The 20154-nt window shown below is 32.5% G+C and overlaps 1 protein-coding gene across 1 annotated transcript in view; it reads right to left on the reverse strand.

The window, feature by feature from the left end:
- The window catches only part of LOC135961327 (myb-like protein O), a 138023-nt gene that overhangs the window by 28292 nt on the left and 89577 nt on the right, over positions 1 to 20154 (reverse strand). The gene's annotated exons all lie outside the window — the stretch shown is intronic.

The raw sequence follows: 20154 nt of genomic DNA on the forward strand, positions 1-20154 counted from the left end.
TATAATGTTCTATTGATTGAGCTAGTTCCAAGGACTGCTGGGAATATACAAATGATTATATACATTTACAAATATATTCAACAAATATGTTAATCTTACTTTCAAACATTTGCAACGTAAATTTATTTTTAAATACCTGCAATAATTATGAATAATTCATAAAATAATCGCATGAGTCGCACTTATTGAACAAATTTCTTGTTTATTTGTGCAAAATTTAAAAAATTTAATCAGCTTAAATAATAGAAAAATTTGAAAATAAATTAGTCAATATTAAAATATTAATATGGTAGTTAATTAGTCAAGAAGAATTTTTAAATTATTTATTTGTTTAAGTTTTATTGGTTATTAAACATTTTAAATAAATAGAAGATAAACAAAAAGTTTAAAGTTACTAGGTAATATATAATTTTTAGTTAAATTCACACAGATAGTAATTTCACATTTTAGCGCTAATTTTTTAAATTTAGCCTATATCAGAGCCATCGTATTGTGTGCACAAGAATAATACGTGGGCAGAATTACGGACAGAAATTTGTTCATATTCTTCTGTATGAAGATAACTGTCCATGATCATAATTCTCTTTGTTTTGTGTTAAAATGACATTTGGTGGCAGACGCTGTTGTGTTCATACGAGAAAAACTTATGAGCGGACAAGAAATTCTTCAATGAGTGAACAAATTGATAGCTCGTCAAGACCGAAAACGATGTGACTATCTTTCTTTTTAAACGAATTTTTGTTTAATATACTGTTCGCCCAGTACACTATCAAATCAGAAAGAAGATAAATTTGAGTACCAAGGAAATTGTTTTACAAAAAACATTTGCCAGTTTGCCATCAATTTCCTATTTAGACTTTAAAAGGTAAAATGAAAAACCAGCCACGTGACTCTTTTTAACTCGTTAGTAAGATGAAATATGATGAGCAGAAAACAACAACTTTATTTTCTTTGTATTCCAAGCACAAAGTATTTCGGAAACAATTTCGTACCCACACAAGCCTGAGGTAAATGTTTTTTAGGTTTTTCTCTCCGCCATCATTTTGTAAATATGACTAGCAAAAAATTTCTTTTTTGTCGTTTTTTCAAACAAGTAAAAACAAAAAAAATTGGAAATTACAAACGGAATGACAAACTTATATGTAGCCACTCATGGTGAAGGATATAAAGATGGAATTCAAACATACAAAAGAAAATGCAAGAATAGACTTTACTTTTTTCTATGTTTACCTTTAATTCCTTACTTCCTGACCATTTTTTTTCTCCTATTTTACAAGTTTTATTTGTATTCAGGGTGGGCCTTATTTTGCTCATTTTGGATTTAGGTGCTAGATCTAATATTATTCTGCGTCAAAATTCTAAAAATTAGATGTTGAACATTTTATTTTATTAGAAGTTTCGCATTTTTTCCCAAAAAAATTAATAAATTTAATGTTGAGATGAAATTGTATATCTTGAGTTACAAAACATTTATTTTGATATATATCCCACTCGCATCCCAATAAGCGGCCAAAAACTTCTTAAAGGAAAGGACCTCAGCTTTCATTTGAGCAGAAAAAAACATTAAAAAAGGGACCATTTTGAAAAAAGTTAGATTTTGCAAAAAAAATCAAAAATTGTATGTCATGAGTTACAAAATGTTTATTTTGATAGATTCTTACTTGGAAGTGTCAATAGGAAATTGGACCAGAAAGTGATAAACAGGGGAAAAACGGTAAAATTGATACCTTTAGTTCTTAAACAATCAGTACTAAACGGCTGAACTGATCTGATTGAAATCTATACCGTTTTTCACAACTTGGACCATAACGGGATAAAAAGGGGAAAAACATGCACCTTTAGTTTTAAACATTGAATATTTGTTTAAAAGGAAAACATGTTTAATTTATCTCACTATAGTCACAAAAATATCGAGCCCTTAGCGCCAAATTATCGTAAACGACATTTTTAAAATTTTTGTTTTATTGCAGAAATTAAAATTGTATGGACCAACTGATGTTTCAGAATTCAGAATATCAAAATTGTTAATAACATCAAAAATATAGGGGGTAAGATTTTATCGTAAGTCAATGTTTATATTTTACAATAAATAAATTTTATCGTAAGCGACACACAGTGGTATAGAAAAAAAACAGGGAAATAAATCTGTAACTTCGAAATGGTTAGATTGGTTTGAATGAAATTCCACATGCGCAAAGAAGAAGTGTTGTCGAGTTTAAGTTTTGAACGTGTGCCTCATGGGCCCACCAGGGGCGCGGCCAAGGGCCCTCAAATAGGACACCTCGGGTATGTTATATTTTTAAAACGATATTATTTCTTGGTTTGAGTTCCGAAAAAAGTTCAAAAAAATTATACATATAGAATCTTTTCATCGAGCACTACATAAAACATAGCTGTCAATTATCTATTATAGCTTAGGAGATATTCGCATTTGAAAATTAAATTTTCAACATTTTTACCCACCCTACTCCAGTTTTTTGATAACAGCGTATCCAAATATTTCCCGATTTTCTCCAGTTTTCCTTTATTGGACTAACAACACATGTATGTGTCAAATGGAAAAAGAATTGTTTAAAAGTAATGACTAAGTCCAAACTTATATGCATTTGAATTTAAAAAAATTTAAAAAGGCGATTTTTCGCTAATTTTTTGGGAAAAAAGAACTTTTTTTCTTTTTGAGTTATAGCAAAAATTTCTCAGAGGATGTATAAGCAATTTCTACTTTCTGAAAGCTAAGTTATCATAAAATATTTTAAAGGAAAACTAATTTCAAAATTGTTGTCACTGAGGGGACCAGGTCCTTTCGAAAAACACCTATTTTTTATGTAAAATAAAATTTTAGGGCAAAAATTCTCAAATCCCGTATCCCATATCAAAATATAATAACCGATTATAGGTGGCTCAATATGTTTCTAATTATTTTGTAAAGGGTCTCGATAACACCGACCCTGGTATGGATATTATGCCAAAAAACTAAAAATTACCATTTTTGTAATTTTTCGACACTTTTTTGGAAATTGCGGTATTGCTGATAATAAATTTCAAAATTCGTTTTTATTTTTCTATTTTAAATAGAAAAATCTACATAACTGTGAAATTTCATTAAAAACTTTTTATAAATAAAAGTTTTATTTCAATTCGAAAAATGTTTATCTATGCAAAAATTCAATAAAAAACATTTTTTGTCATATTTTTCTATAAAGTATTCCATGAATTTTTAATTGTCGAAAGTTATAAATGTTTTTGAAAAATAGACAAATAGCTTGAACGAAATTATATTATATATCACATCATAACATTTTCAATTCTATGTATAAGTTTCAAAATAATCAAAAAAACCTTCTCCTGTAAAATTTGTGTTTTGTCGCTTACGATAATTTGGCGCTAAGGGCTCGATATGTATGTAGAAAGTACCTTTCAAAAGTCTACCTATAGGGGGGGGATAAAAACGGGTAAAATCAGGAATTTTGTGTTGATCCATATTTATGTCTGTTTGTTTGTACCTTATACACAGAGAAAACAGATTCGTGATAGCAACCGAATTTGTTGGCAATCGAATGATTCTATCTTAGTGACCGAATTTTACAGTTCTGGCTACAAAATTTTGGAAGGGGAAACTAAAGTTTGGTTGCCTCAACCGAAATTCTTCTTTATGAACTGACTTTCTATTGATAGAACTGAAAAAAATTCTATGTGCGCAACCGAATCATTCGGTTGCTATCACGAATCTGTTTTCTCTGTGTAGGAGACTAAACCGCTGGTCTGATTCTCTTGAACTTTTTTCCGTATATTAATATATATATATGTAAAACGACCAATAAATAGACTACTTTAATAATTATACCCTACACCACCATAGTGGGGAGGGTATAATGCGTTTGTGCAGATGTGTGTAACGCCTCTAAATTAGGACATTTACTTCACAGAACTAACATATTGACAATTTTTTAAATATGATGTACGAATATTGAACAAAATTAACAAACTATTTTTAAAACGAAGTATGGACGAGTTCTCAAAGGACTTTCTTAGCAAGTGCATCGCAAAGATTAGTGGTGCATGGGAAGGTTTAAGCCTTAAACTGATCCCTGCTCAAGAGATTCCAATGAGACCGCGTGCACGTATTTGGTTACCGAAGATGGCAACCGATGCGCATAAGTTGGTGGAGTGTCTGAAGCTACAGAACCCCGACATCCACATGGATGACTGGTCCATCATCCGCACCGAGCAAGGCGATGGCCACACATGCCTAATTCTCGCCATCACCGAATCGGGCTCTTTCGAGCTTGAGAAGGCGGGCTTTAAGCAGTTCTTCGGAGTGAGGGACGCCAAGGTAAAGGTGTTCAGGCCTACAGGTACGGGTAGCGGTGAAGCGGATGAGATTGAAGCTGCAAACTTTCTGCTCACAGAAATGAAGCTCTCCGAACCCCCCCCAAAAACCAACAATGGCGCTTAAAATAGTGCAGATAAATCTGCAGCACTCGAAATGTGCTACAGATAACCTTCGGGTACTCTTAGCCGAAGAGGACCTGGACATTGGGCTGGTGCAAGAACCCTGGGCTTCTGACTTGGACGTGAAGGGGTTCCCGACCTCAGCATATAATATCCTCTATGCAAGAAACAATGGTAGGCCAAGATCATGTATTATTGCCAAAAAATCTATTAACATTTTTCTTTGTACGCAGCTTAGTTCAGAAGACCTTACAGTAGCTAAGGTCGAGCTACCGTGCAACAGAAGCTTCATGATTGCCTCAAGCTACATGGCACATGAGAAGACAGCTCCTCCAGTTGAAGTGAGTGCTCTACTGTCCTCTGTTGGGGCATCTGACGACATCATCCTGGGCTGTGATGCCAACGCCAGGCATTCAATCTGGGGTAGCAGCGAAATAAATGAAAGGGGTGAGTCTTTACTTAATTTCATTAATTCCAATAAACTAAGTATATGTAATTCTGGTAATACGCCAACATTCATGTTTCCAAGTTCGGACAACTATAATGGATGGGAGGAAGTATTAGATATTACACTCATAAATGATAGGTCTAAGGTATCAGTAGATAGGTGGAGGGTATCCAAAAAAAGGTCGTTCTCTGACCATAACTGGATTCTCTTCAATATTAGACTTCAGAACTCGACAGAGAAAATACAATTTAGGAACCCAAGAAGGACAGATTGGTTCAAATTTAATGGGATCCTTAAACACAAACTTAAGTATATGCCAGTTGTAGAAGATTCGATAACTGGTCTTGAGAAAATAGAGGAAAGCTTTAGTAAAACTTTAGTCAAGGCTTTCGAAGTTTCCTGTCCAGTCACTAAGGCTAAGAAAAGCTTCCCTCCATGGTGGAATTCTGAGCTATCTAAACTACGTAGGGAAACTCGTAGGGCCTTTAACATTAGCTACAATAGTAAATCATGGCAACCATATCGTGATCAATTGAAAGCCTACAAGAAAGCTATAGTAGTCGCAAAAAGAAACTCATGGAGAAGCTTCTGTGAATCTATAGATAATACAAAAGACTCTGCAAGACTTAGTAGAATTCTAGCCAAGGGGCAATCCAATCCTACTTATATCAAAAGGAAGGATGACTCCTGGTCTGAATCCTCAGCAGAGTCACTTGACATCCTACTGAATACTCATTTCCCAGGCTGTAAGGATGTTGCTACGGACTTTGAGAGGGAAGGTAGGACTCTATTCAATATCGATAGTTATATCGTATCCTATGACAGGATATCATGGGCGATTGACAGTTTCGCACCTTTCAAGTCACCCGGGCCGGATGGTATATTGCCAAAGATGCTACAAAGTGCAAAAAGATGCTACAAAGTGCCTGGCTTCATAGAATTTTTTCGCTCTGTCTCTCCCTCAATCACGTTCCGGTTAACTGGAACGTGATTGAGAGATCACCCCACACCACAGGGTGGGGTGATCTCTCCACTACTGTGGCTTATCGTTATTAACTCGATTCTCATTGATCTAGACAGAAAAGGGATAAAAGTTGTCGCTTATGCGGACGATGTGGTGATACTCGTATCAGGTCTGTTTCCGGACGTGATCAGTGATATTATGTCCACTGCTTTAGGGTTGCTCGATAACTGGGCCACGGCAAGTGGTCTTGGGGTGAATCCTAGCAAAACAGAACTCGTACTTTTCACAACAAAGACCAAGATTCCAAGCTTCAAACTTCCACGGTTGAAAAACTGCGAAATCCCCCTTTCAAATAATGCAAAATATCTAGGTATTATACTGGACTCTAAATTGTCATGGAAGCTAAATACTCAACATAGGGTAAAAAAGGCTACGGTGGCCTATTATACCTGTCGTAAGATGTTTGGTAGAAAATGGGGACTTAGTCCCAGCATAGTTAAATGGATGTATACGGCTATAGTACGTCCAATTCTTACTTACGGATCTCTTGTATGGTGGACTGCAACTAAAAGGAAGTATGTCGTAGACCAACTATACAAAGTCCAGAGATCAGCATGCATTGGTATAACCGGCGCACTAAGAACTAGTCCTTCAGAGGCACTGAACACTATATTGCACCTTGTGCCAATAGACCTTCACATAATGGCCACCTCTGCATGTAGCGCAGTGAGGCTTCGAGCATCTGGCTGTTGGAGATCGAGAACATATGGGCACGCGGGGATTTTGAGCCAGTTGCCTTCGATCGTTCTCCAACCATCTGACTATATTACTCCATCTGCAGATTTTAATAGGGTTTTTAAGGTCTTAATCCCCTCCAGGAGTGAGTGGGGTATGGGTAATCTCGTGTACAAATATGACACTAGGATATACACAGACGGTTCGAAAATGAGCTGTGGTGTTGGTTCCGGCGTCTTCTGTGACGAACCCGAGATAGGTATTTCGTATCGTCTTCCGAATGAGTGTAGTGTTTTCCAGGCGGAAATTTTTGCAATCATGGCAGCTTGCAATATACTACTTGATCATAACACCCGCGGCAATATAGGTATTTTTGTCGACAGTCAGGCGGCACTTCTCTCGCTGAATGCCTACACAAATTCATCTTCACTAGTTAGGCAATGTAGGAACTCTCTGTCAAGGCTAGGTCGTCTATCTGATATTACTTTGGTTTGGGTACCTGCGCACAGGGACCACTACGGTAATGAACAGGCAGACGAACTAGCCAGAATGGGATCTGCCTTAGATATCTCCAATGCGGTCTCAGTAGCAATTCCACTGGGGACTATAAAAGGTATCATCTTCAGACATTTTCTTACAAAGGCTGAGAATAGATGGCGTAATTTAGACACATGTAGGGTAGCCAAGTTGATGTGCCAACTTTTAACGAAAAACGCACTATGCAACTGATAACCCGGAATAGAAGGGATATATCTAGGTTGATGGCAGTATTAACGGGACACTGGGCGTTAGGCAAGCACGCAAATCGCCTGGGTCTCCCCTTTAACGACCATTGCCGCAGTTGTAAGGATAGGGACAAGGAGGAAACGACTTTCCACCTTCTCTGCGAATGCCCAGCTCTGAGTGTCAAGAGACATAAATTCATGGGCAACTATACATTGACCAACCTTGGTGAGGTAGCCGGGTCTAAACTCAATGACCTACTAAGATATCTCACAGCTACAGGTTGGGTCTAGCTAGCACTTTTTAGTTACATTGCGATGTAAACGACAATACATCTGACGAGTGGTGTGGTCTCATCAAAACGGGGTCCCTTCGACTCTACTTGATTGTTCGCACGTAGTGAACTACCACGTAAACCAACCAACCAAGTTTGTAAGTTATGATTTACATTTAAAAACAAGTAAGGGTACTATATTCGGCCGTGCCGAGGCTTAAATACCCTCCACCTACATATGATGAGAATTATAGAAGTTACGTTGGTATAAAGATCCTATTATGTATGAGGATTGAGAAAATATCATTGAAATACTATTAAATAAATATATGAAATAATATAATAATTGTTAAAAATACTATTTTGCGCAGAAGTTATTTCAAATGTAAAATAATTATATATAATTCAAGTGAAGAAACCGATTATAAAAATTATACATTCGCGTTTAATGAATTTTCCGGATATGAACCTTATATACGTGCAATATATAATTATGAAGCCATAGTCTCAAAATCAAGTAGTATGATTTCTGTCAACTTGAAACTGAGTTCTATTGAATTTTTGATCGATATAAATGTGCGTTAATGTATTTTTGGGTTGAGGGACATATGTGGGGCTATAACCTACTTGGTTCAGTAAAGGTATATTCATGTCACCAAATTTTGTTACGATCGGTCCATAATTAGTCATAGCTCCCATATAGACCCGCTTCCGAAAATCACTTTAACGTGCATAAATCTCTTATAAATGTTGGTATATACACAAAATTCAACACAAATAACTTTCATATAGACATAAATCACACGACCTGATTTCATGGTGATCGGTCCATAACTGATCATAGTTCCCATATAAGGCCCACTTCCGAAAATCACTCAAAAATATAAATTATTGAAATTTTAAAACCAAAATGTTTTTACTTGGTGTAGGGTATTATATGGTCGGGCTTGACCTACCATGCTTTCTTACTTGTTTTTAAATTATAAGTGGGCGTGGCATCTCCCATACAAAGTTAATAGTTATTATGGAATATATGTTGAGCTATCATTGTATATTGTCCGAAATATGTTTTTATAACTTTATGTAATTTGTCTGAAAAGGGGCAGGTTATTAATAGTGGACATGGAACTGGACTTATTATCGAATATCTGATGAACTGTATTAGAGAAAGTCTTAAAACTTGTATGAATTTATTTCGTTGCCACAGTTACATATTTGGCTGAAAATGTGTTGGATTGATTTGTTATTTTAGAATACCACTGTATGAAGTTTAGCAAATAATGGGCAAGATCGGAACAGAGCAAGATAGGACAAACTAAATATTTATTATCGAATATCTGAAGATCTCTAATAGTGCAATTCTCAATACTTTGAAAGTTTTATTTTGGTACCTTGACGTTTTTCAAATGGGTGATATCAGATCATGTTAAGTAAATAGTAATTTGTTAACTTTTTTTAAATAGCTTCATATCATTGTAAGGAGTTTGGCTTAAAATAAGCTGGATCGAAGCTTATCCACTGTTATAACCATAGAGAATAGACATAGAGCGGAAACTCTGCTGTCAAAGACCTAACTCAGTTGTCAGAAACCTAAGTGGTGGGAATGTATTAGTAGAAAAAACTATGCGAAAACAAAAACAACACTCGTATGTGTGATTATTTTGAGTAATTTTTTTGTTTGAGTTTTTTTTCTAGTTTCCGCTCTATGTTTCTCTATGGTTATAATATACGAAATTATAGAGCAGCGAATCTCTTAAGAAAAGTATCGAGATTTTTTAAAATCGCAAGATATTTTTTATACTTTCAATGGTATGGTATGCAATTAATCACAAACAAGAAATCCCGGTATTAATTAAGAAGCGCACAGGGTCAAGCTAGTATTAAATATACACAAAAAGTTTACAAATAGTTTGATGGCGTTTCTAATAGAAAGTTATTAGAATTTAAGTTCACTTTGCCAAACTTTCCAAGCAAATTTGGATGCCCGTTATACAGTTTCTGAAGGATACAGTTTCTAGAATAAAGAAATCCTCATTTTTCATTGATGTTATTTTTGTGTGTGTTATTTTCTTTCATCTTTTTGGGGGAAGTACATATGTTATTATTTATGTTCGTTTATTAAAAGTTCAGTTTATACTGTTATAATGTTGGTATTTTATTAATTATACCCTACACCACCATATGTGGAAGGGGGGGGTGTATAATGTGTTTGTGCAGATGTTTGTAACGCCCAAAAATATTAGTCTAACACCCACCTTAAAGTAAACCGATCGAATCACTTTCTGATTAAGCGATGTTCGTCCGTCTGGCTGGCTCTCCATTTAAACCATGAGCGCAAAGTAGAGGTCGCAATTTTGAAGATATTTCGATCAAGTTTGGTACATATTATTCTTTCGGTCCAGGGACCGAAGCCTATTGAAACTGACTGAAATCCGTCCATTATTTCACCTAGCCCCTACATAAATGTCCTAACGAAATTGGACTTTATCGGTCATAAATGTTTAATTTATATATGTATCTCCACAAATTCTGCTCCAAATAAGATTTATATATACAAAATTCATGTCACCAAATTCTGTTACGATTGGTCCATAATCACTCTAACGTGCATAAATCGCTTAAAAATATCGAAAATTCAAGAAAAATAACTTTTATATAGACACTAGCTGACACGGTGCGCTTCGCCACCCCATTAGAAGAAAGAAATAGTACTGGCAAGTCTCACTTTGTGAATCTAATTGTAAATGTCTAATTTCATATTTCTGAGTCCATTATTATAGAAAATGCAAAATGTGTTCCTAATTTTAAATTTTTAGGTTTATCATTATCAAATATTCAAAAAGTACCATTGCAATAAGGAAATAGTACCATTGATTATCACTTTTAAATTCGCATTCACTAAACCATAACCCGTCAAATTTGAATTTTAGATTTGTATATCATTTCCTATATTATCAACTAATTTTGTTTCTATAATACTTAAGATTTAATAAATTATCACAAAACCGAAACCGATCGGTTTTTAATTTTTTAAAACCGAAACCGCGGTTTTGAAATTCTTCGATTTTTTGGAAAATCTAGGTCCATTATTATAGGAAATTCAAAAAAGTACCATTGAATATATAAAAAGTACCAAAAACCCCCCACTTGTGGTTTCCCCCTCACTCGGGTCCATATAAGCTTAATTTCATGGCTTTAGGTTCATTAGTGAACAAATTACAAAAAGTACCATTCGAATAAAGAAAAAGTACCAAAAAGTCTCCCATAGAATTCTAACTCACTTAGGACCATGTATGCTTAATTTCATGTTTTTAAGTCCATTGCTATAGAAAATTAAAAAAAAGTACCATTAGAATAAACAAAAGGTACCATGAGGTATCCGCTTGAATTTTCAATCACTTAGGACCATATACGCTTAATTTCATATTTCTAGGTCCATTATATTATAGAAAATTCAAAAAGTACCATTAGAATATAGGATAAGTACCAAAAAGCACCCACTTGTAGTTTCCCACTCACTCGGTTCCATATAAGCTTTATTTCATGTTTCTAGGTTCATTGGTGAAGAAATTACAAAAAGTACCAATCGAATAAAGAAAAAGTACCACAAAGTCTCCCCATAGAATTCTCACTTACTTAGGACCATATATGCTTAATTTCATGTTTCTAAGATCATTTTTATAGAAAATTCAAAAAAGTACTATTAGAATAAACAAAAAGTACCAAAAAGTCTCCCCCTAGAATTCTCACTCACTTAGAACCATATATGCTTAACTTCATATTTCTATGTCCATTATTACAGAAAATTCAAAAAGTACCATTAGAATATAGAAAAAGTACCAAAAAGCAGTCACTTGTAGATTCCCACCCACTCCGGTCTTAATTTCATGTTTTTAGGTTCATTGGTGAAGAAATTACAAAAAGTACCATTCGAATAAAGAAAAAGTACCAAAAAGTCTCCCCCTAGAATTCTCACTCACTTAGGACCATATATGCTTAATTTCATGTCTCTAAGTCTATTGTTAAAGAAAATTCAAAAAAGTTCAATTAGAATATAGAAAACGTACCAAAAAGCCCACACTTGTGGTTTCCCACTCACTCGGTTTATATATAAGCTTTATTTCATGTTTCTAGGTTCATTGGTGAAGAAATTACAAAAAGTACCAATCGAATAAAGAAAAAGTACCAAAAAGTCTCCCCCTAGAATTATCACTTACTTATGACCATATATGCTTAATTTCATGTTTCTAAGTCCATAGTTATAGAAAATTCAAAAAGTACCATTAGAATAAAGAAAAAGTACCAAAAAGTCTCCCCCTAGAATTATCACTTACTTATGACCATATATGCTTAATTTCATGTTTCTAAGTCCATAGTTATAGAAAATTCAAAAAGTACCATTAGAATAAAGAAAAAGTACCAAAAAGTCTCCCCCTAGAATTCTCACTCACTTATGACCATATATGCTTAATTTCATGTTTCTAAGTCCATAGTTATAGAAAATTCAAAAAAGTACCATTAGAATATAGAAAAAGTACCAAAAAACCCACACTTGTGGTTTCCCACTCACTCGGTTTATATATAAGCTTTATTTCATGTTTCTAGGTTCATTGGTGAAGAAATTACAAAAAGTACCATTCCAATAAAGAAAAAGTACCAAAAAGTCTCCCCCTAGAATTCTCACTCACTTAGGACCATATATGTTTAATTTCATGTTTCTAAGTCCATTATTATAGAAATTTCAAAAAAGTACCATTAGAAGAACAAAAAAGTACCTATAGTACAGTTCACACATTTTGGTACCTAAATATTATCCCCTATTCCTAACACTAACTTCACTCAAATACATATCAGCTAACTTTAATGTCGATAACTGAAATAATTTAAAATGTTTAAAAAGTACCATTAGGAGAAAAGTACCAATTTCCCTTTTCTTACTTGAACACCCCTCAAGTTTGAAATTTAAAAATATTTCATTTTGCCAAAATTGTTTATGATACAGGCATGTATCAAAATATTAAAATCTGTGTTGATGTGCCCAAGAAAAAATATGTTTTAAAAAAAGTACCAAACTGTTTACCCGGATTTGGCCCAATATACACCTTGGTACTCGAGTTCCAAATAAAACCCTGTTAGTTAATTTTTGTATGAATCCAGGAACCAACGTTAACAAAATTATCAAAATTGGCTTAATAATTTCAAATATAATGTATTTTCCCGATTTTATCCCCTTTTTGGTACCTTTTTTTATCCCCATTGAGGTGCTACAATTTCATTCAAATAAATTTCTGTAACGTGGTGGGAGCTCATAAGAAAATATTCGTATGTCTATGTCAAATTATAGGAAAACATATTTTATGAAAAAGTACCAAAAATTAACACAATTTTTATCCCTTAAAGGTTCGAATTTCCAAAAAGTACCAAACTTATATTTTTTATTTTTTGTTAATTAAAGAATACGATTTAAAATTTGTTTCTATGTTTATTTATTTTATTTATTTATTTATTTAATTATCTGTTTTTCCATACAACAAGACATACATCTTTTAATTATAGTGTGGAACTAGGGGAAGTTATTGTAATACAATTTAGTTTAACATAATAATTTATTAAGTGTGAAAAATTTAAACATTTTAAAAATCAAAAATTAAAATAGTTAAGAATCAATTTAAAAGTAAAAATAAAAATAACGAAACTTAACAAAAGTGCAAGTTACTAATTAACAAAAATACTTATCATAAATACAATATCAAGTTTAAAGTGTAAAGTTACGTTATATCATTATTCAAATGTTTCGTTATTTCTGATTTAAAAGAGTTTACGTTGCTGTTTGTTTGTGCTTTATTCGGAAGTCTGTTCCATAGATGGATTGCGTTATAGTAAAATTGCCATTCCGTTATCTTACTTCGGTGTGCAATAGGTATGACCTTATTCCCTCTATTAGACCTTGCAAAAGTTATCCGATTATATAAATATGACGGCACTTTAGTGTAAACGATTTTGTGTAGTAGCGTAAGTGTCCTGATGTTGACCAGATTATTGAAGGTCACGTTGTAAAGCCTTTTACTTAAGGTTGCAATACCATCATGAGTATGAAGACCAAATACATATCTGGCAATATTGTTAAAAATAGTATTTAACTTCCGCTTACTAGCGGAATCACAGTTAGCATAAACTTCGCAACCATAAAGTAGTACTGGCATTAAATAGGTTTTAGCAATTAGCATTCTAATGTTAACTGGGGTGTAAAATTGTGTTGCCCACAGATTACGAAGCATTGAGTACGTTTTACCTACTACAATATTAACGTGATTATCCCAGCTGAGCGTGCTATTAAATGTAACGCCTAAATTCTTTGCTGAAGTAACGATTTCAACTTTTTCATTGTTAATACAAATGTCAACGTTAATATTTTGTTTTAAGGATTTCTTACGGATTATTAAACATTTTGATTTTTGGGGGTTCAGGCATAGACCATTTCTTGATATTGGTTTAAAAGATACATAGGGTGCAAAGAAAGTACCAAAATACAGTTTTTACCCGTTTTCTCCCCTAAAAGTTTCGAATTTCCAAAAAGTACGAAACACCTGTCAGCTTATTTTTTAAATGGAGTAACATGCTATTTTAAGTTTTTTTGTATCTTTATTAGTTTTGAAGATATAAGGTTACCGAATTTACCCTTTTTTACCCCCTAAACGTTCGAATTTGCAAAAATCCCTTCTTATCGGATCGTTTTGGGGAGGGAGGAACCCACAGTTAAAATTTCGTGATTCTAGCTTCAGCCGTTTGGGCTGTGCGATGATGAATCAGTCAGTCAGTCAGTAACGTTACTCTTTTATATATATGGGGCATTTCATGTCAAGTGAACCAACTTTTGAAATCGATGTCTTCCGATCGGGATGAAATTTGCACCAAGGTTAGCTCTATTGGATAGTAACTCAGACACAATTTTTCAACAACATCGGTCGAGAACTCTCTGAGTTATAGGGGGTAAAATTTTGACAATTTGGTCAAACAGGGGTTTTTTCTTATCCATGTAACTTATTACCTATTGTTCTTAGCAAAATGTGTCCCAAATAGTATAGATAGCTATTTCTTCGATCTTTCGAAAAAAAATATTTAAAAAAAAAATAAAAAATTTTTAATATTTTTTTTCCGAAATCAAAAACTTTTTTGACTTTTTTTTAAAATACGTCCTTTTTTTTTTTTTTTTTTCTTAAAATAAAGTTTAGATATTTTCCTTGAACACCTACTTGGTCGCTTAGTGGGATGCGAGTGGGATATCTATCAAAATAAATATTTTGTAACTCAAAACATAAAATTTTTGACTTTTTTTGCAAAATCAAAAACTTTGTTGACTTTTTTTTTCAAAATGGACCCTTTTTTAATCTTTTTTTTTAGGTCAAACAAAAGCTTAGATATTATCCTTGAAGACCCTTTTGGTCGCTTAGTGGGATGCGAGTGGGATATCTATCAAAATAAATATTTTTTAACTCAAGACTTACAATTTTTGACTTTTTTTTTTGCAAATACGATTTATTTCCAAATGGGCCCTTTTTTTAAAATTTTTTTTGTAGTCAAAAGAAAGCTTAGGTCCATTCCTTTAAGATATTTTTAGTCCCTTAGTGGGATGCGAGTGGGATATCTATCAAAATAAATATTTTGTAACGCAAGACATAAAATTTTTTAATTTTTTTTTGCAAAATCAAAATTTTTTTCCAATATGGGCCCTTTTTTAATTTTTTTTTTGCTCAAAAGAAAGCCTAGGTCCATTCCTTTAAGATATTTTTAGTCCCTTAGTGGGATGCGAGTGGGATATCTATCAAAATAAATATTTTGTAACAATTTTTTAATTTTTTTTTGCAAAATCGAAATTTTTTTCCAATATGGGACTTTTTTTTAAAAATTTTTTTTGCTCAAAAGAAAGCTTAGGTCTTTTCCTTTAAGACCTATTTTGTCACTTAGGAAGATGTGAGTAGGATATCTATTAAAATAAAAATGTTGTAACTCAAGACATTCAATTATTGACTTTTTTTTTGCAAATTCGAATTTTTTTTCAAAATGGGCCCTTTTTTAAAAATTTTTTTTTAGTCAAAAGAAAGCTTAGGTCCATTCCTTTAAGATATTTTAGGTCCCTTAGTGGGATACGAGTGGGATATCTATCAAAATAAATATTTTGTAACTCAAGATATACAATTTTTGATTTTTTGGCAAAATCAAAAACTTTTTTGACTTTTTTTTAAAATGGGCCCTTTTTGTAATTTTTTTTTTTTGCTATAAAGAAAGCTTAGGCCTATTCCTTTAAGATGGTTTTGATCGCTTAGTGGGATGCGAGTGGGATATATATCAAAATAAATGTTTTGTAACTCAAGACATACAATTTTTGTGTTAAAACATTTATTTTGATAGATATCCCACTCGCATCCCACTAAGGGACTAAAAATATCTTAAAGGAATGGACCTAGGCTTTCTTTTGAGCAAAAAAAAAAATTAAAAAAGGGCCCATATTGGAAAAAAATTTTGATTTTGCAAAAAAAAATTAAAAAATTGTATGTCTTGCGTTACAAAATATTTATTTTGATAGATATCCCACTTGCATCCCACTAAGGGACTAAAAATATCTTAAAGGAATGGACCTAAGCTTTCTTTTGACTACAAAAAAAAATTTATAAAAATGGCCCATTTGGAAAAAAAATCGTATTTGCAAAAAAAAAGTCAAAAATTGTAAGTCTTGAGTTAAAAAATATTTATTTTGATAGATATCCCACTCGCATCCCACTAAGCGACCAAAAGGGTCTTCAAGGATAATATCTAAGCTTTTGTTTGACCTAAAAAAAAAGATTAAAAAAGGGTCCATTTTGAAAAAAAAAAGTCAACAAAGTTTTTGATTTTGCAAAAAAAGTCAAAAATTTTATGTTTTGAGTTACAAAATATTTATTTTGATAGATATCCCACTCGCATCCCACTAAGCGACCAAGTAGGTGTTCAAGGAAAATATCTAAACTTTATTTTAAGAAAAAAAAAAAAAAAAAAAAAGGACGTATTTTAAAAAAAAGTCAAAAAAGTTTTTGATTTCTGAAAAAAAATATTAAAAATTTTTTATTTTTTTTTTTAAATATTTTTTTTCGAAAGATCGAAGAAATAGCTATCTATACTATTTGGGACACATTTTGCTAAGAACAATAGGTAATAAGTTACATGGATAAGAAAAAACCCCTGTTTGACCAAATTGTCAAAATTTTACCCCCTATAACTCAGAGAGTTCTCGACCGATGTTGTTGAAAAATTGTGTCTGAGTTACTATCCAATAGAGCTAACCTTGGTGCAAATTTCATCCCGATCGGAAGACATCGATTTCAAAAGTTGGTTCACTTGACATGAAATGCCCCATATAGATAAATCACACGACCTAGTTTCATGGCGTTCGTCCATAATTGATCATAGCTCCTATATAAGGCCCACTTCCGAAAATCACTCACGAATATAAATTATTGATACTTTAAAAGAGAAATGTTTTTGTTCATTTACTTAGTGTAGGGTATTATATGGTCGGGCCTGACCGACCATACTTTCCTACTTGTTTTTTTTTTTTGAAATTCTTAGCTTACGAATATGTCTTTATTATTGTGTAATTAAACAATTTCATATAATTCGGTTCGGTTAGTTAGGCATCTTTCATATTGATATTGGTTACAACTAATATTTCTTTGCCCATAAATTAACTGAATAGTTTTTACTAACAATTTATGCACTATTGATATTCAGTTCATGATAAAATAATATTTATGACAAAACAATTTTCGTATACATACATGTATATACGATATATTTGCTTTGAATTTTTTCAATAAAAATTTAATATATGAAGCTATTTTTAAAATTCAATTTACTGATAGTTATGCATAAAAACATAAACAATAATATGCAATATTTCAGTTATTTGGAAAATACTTAACAAAATATAAATAACTATGTATATGAGGAAAATCACAAATTTTGGAGAATTGTTTAAACTGAATTCAGTATTATTTCTTTTGTGTTTCAAAATGAAAAAAATCAATGACACATGGTGGAGAAAAACCTGTGAATGCGAAATCTTTGGTTACTTATATTTCAGCTCTTAAATGTATGGTCATTTAAAATTATGCTTTGAAACATTTTGAAAAAAAAGTTTTCATTTACCTCATACATACATGTATGTAGAATATACTGGCATATAGTATGAATATAATATGGTGGTCCTTAATATACAAAAGTCGGATTTTTGCCAGTCTCACCACCAGTTGTGAACGGCTGGACCGATTTGGACATTTTTTTTTCTCAATTCATGGTTCATCATGGTCCAACGGAAAGAAAATTTTACCATGCCCACTTTTACGCCCACTTTTTCGATTTATATAAAATCGGAAAACGACTGCACCGATATGGCTAATTTTTTTTAGCTGTCCACGTCCACTTATCAAATACATCTGCAAATATGTAACCAAATGCAGTGACATGACAGAGTTAGTACGGAGAATTCCAACGTCACACAACTGTTATTCATTGATCGACCGCCATCTTCAACATTGACCGGATGTTTAGAAATGTGGCCAAATGATGAATTTACCCGAACGCTGCTATACTTCGAAATCCCAATATATCATGATTACTTGGAATCAATCGTCAATGAAATTTCAACGGCGGAAACAAGGACATCCAGTTCCAGGTTTCCCCCATTTATTTTCAAACGACGCATTAGGTCGCATTTACACAGTCCATCCAAGATCTATAAATGGTGGTGCATGACACGTATAGAGAGGAGTATCAACACTTACGATTGTTTGAGAATGGCACTCATTGGGAATACTCCCTTGGATATGCTGTGCTTTGACGATTTCGTCAACTATCCAACTGAGTTTTTAAACTCGTTGGAATTACCTGGATTAACTGAAAGTCTGATCGGCAATCACAATGTTATGAAATATAAACCAGCCACGTCTTTGTAATGGCATCCGACTTGCGGTAAAAAACCTGATGCATAACTTCATCGAAGCAACAATACATAAAGGAAAGTACAAAGGAGAAGACGTTTTGATACCACGGATCCCAATGTCTTCGTATGTCGCCTGTTCCCATATCGGAACACCATCAGCATTATTTTTTTATGCGCCAGACAACAACGAAAAAATATTGTGTATTATAGAGCATTGCAATGAACGAAATTATGATATCACAGCAAAGCAATCGAAAAAAGTATTTCTTTATTTTCATGCGATACCTGAACGTCGATCTTTCAATCAAAATGTAAATAGAATACCATAAGATTCATTGCACATATTTTCAAATCAAATGTAAATCAAACATACCCCAAACCTAAATATATGAATAAAAATTATAATTCAAAAATACATTTTTTTTTCTTTTCAACTATTTTTAAACAATTTTCACAGCTCTCACAAATTCACAAATCGAAATTTATTTCTAATTTGTACAGGATAACGCCTGTCAGGTCAGCTAGTTTTAAATATAAAATATTACTAAAATCGGAAAACGCTAACCCTTTAATCGTGAAGGTCAAAAGTAAAATTTTTCAATATTTGGAATTTCTCATTTAAAGATAGCTAAATGTTATATATTTTTGGGCCGATTTTGATGAAACTTAAGAAAAAATATAACATGAAGTCTAGTATTTATAATAACACAAAATGTAAATTAACCCTTAATGGCACTTGTGGTTAAAATGAACAAAAAAAATTTATTTTATGAAAAACCTTTCAATAGCGCTTATCAAAATTAGATTATTAAACTTAAAAATATTGTAGTATTTTAAAATGGCTTACTTTCTAATATAGTAAGCCATTTTAAAATATTTTCACAATTTTTATAAATTTTCACGGAAAAATATTGTGTTTATACCTGATTTTTACCTTAATAACATAATTAATATTTTAGGATTTTTCAAGAATAAAATTGATTTAGTGTATTTTTTATTTATTAAATATAAAAAATAACTTGAATTATTCAGTTTCTTTAATTATAAAACAATTAAAATTAGCATCATTCTTATTGATTGTATTTTTCGTGATTTTAAAAGTTGAGTGTCATTTCAACCCTAAGTGCCATTTAGGGTTAATTTAAATTTTTGTGCTGTTATTACAAATTTATAGCTATCTTTCCATGAAAAATTCCAAATATTGAAATTCGACCTTCACGATTTAATGGTTAGCGTATGCATTGCATATTAGGCCAACTCTCAGCTTGGATATGGCAAATATAGTGTTGTATGTGACTGGATGGATCTTGTATATGATACTCCATATTATGTGTGTTGATTTGATAAAAAAAGGACTAAAAAATGTCTCAGAAATTAAAAATTACAAAAACTTAAATAAGCAACATATTCGGTTGTAATTAATTTCTTGATAAGGGAAAACAATTTTATACCTTGGGAGAATCGAAAATCCAAAAAGTATGAAATAAGGGCCTGCCTAATGTGTATATTTGTATTGGAGTAGATAATAAATATGCAAGTAGTTTCATACAAATCTCTACCACAAATAATATATTTTTCTGGTT

The sequence above is a fragment of the Calliphora vicina genome, chromosome 5, assembly GCF_958450345.1.
Source record: "Calliphora vicina chromosome 5, idCalVici1.1, whole genome shotgun sequence".
Classification (NCBI taxonomy): domain Eukaryota; kingdom Metazoa; phylum Arthropoda; class Insecta; order Diptera; family Calliphoridae; genus Calliphora; species Calliphora vicina.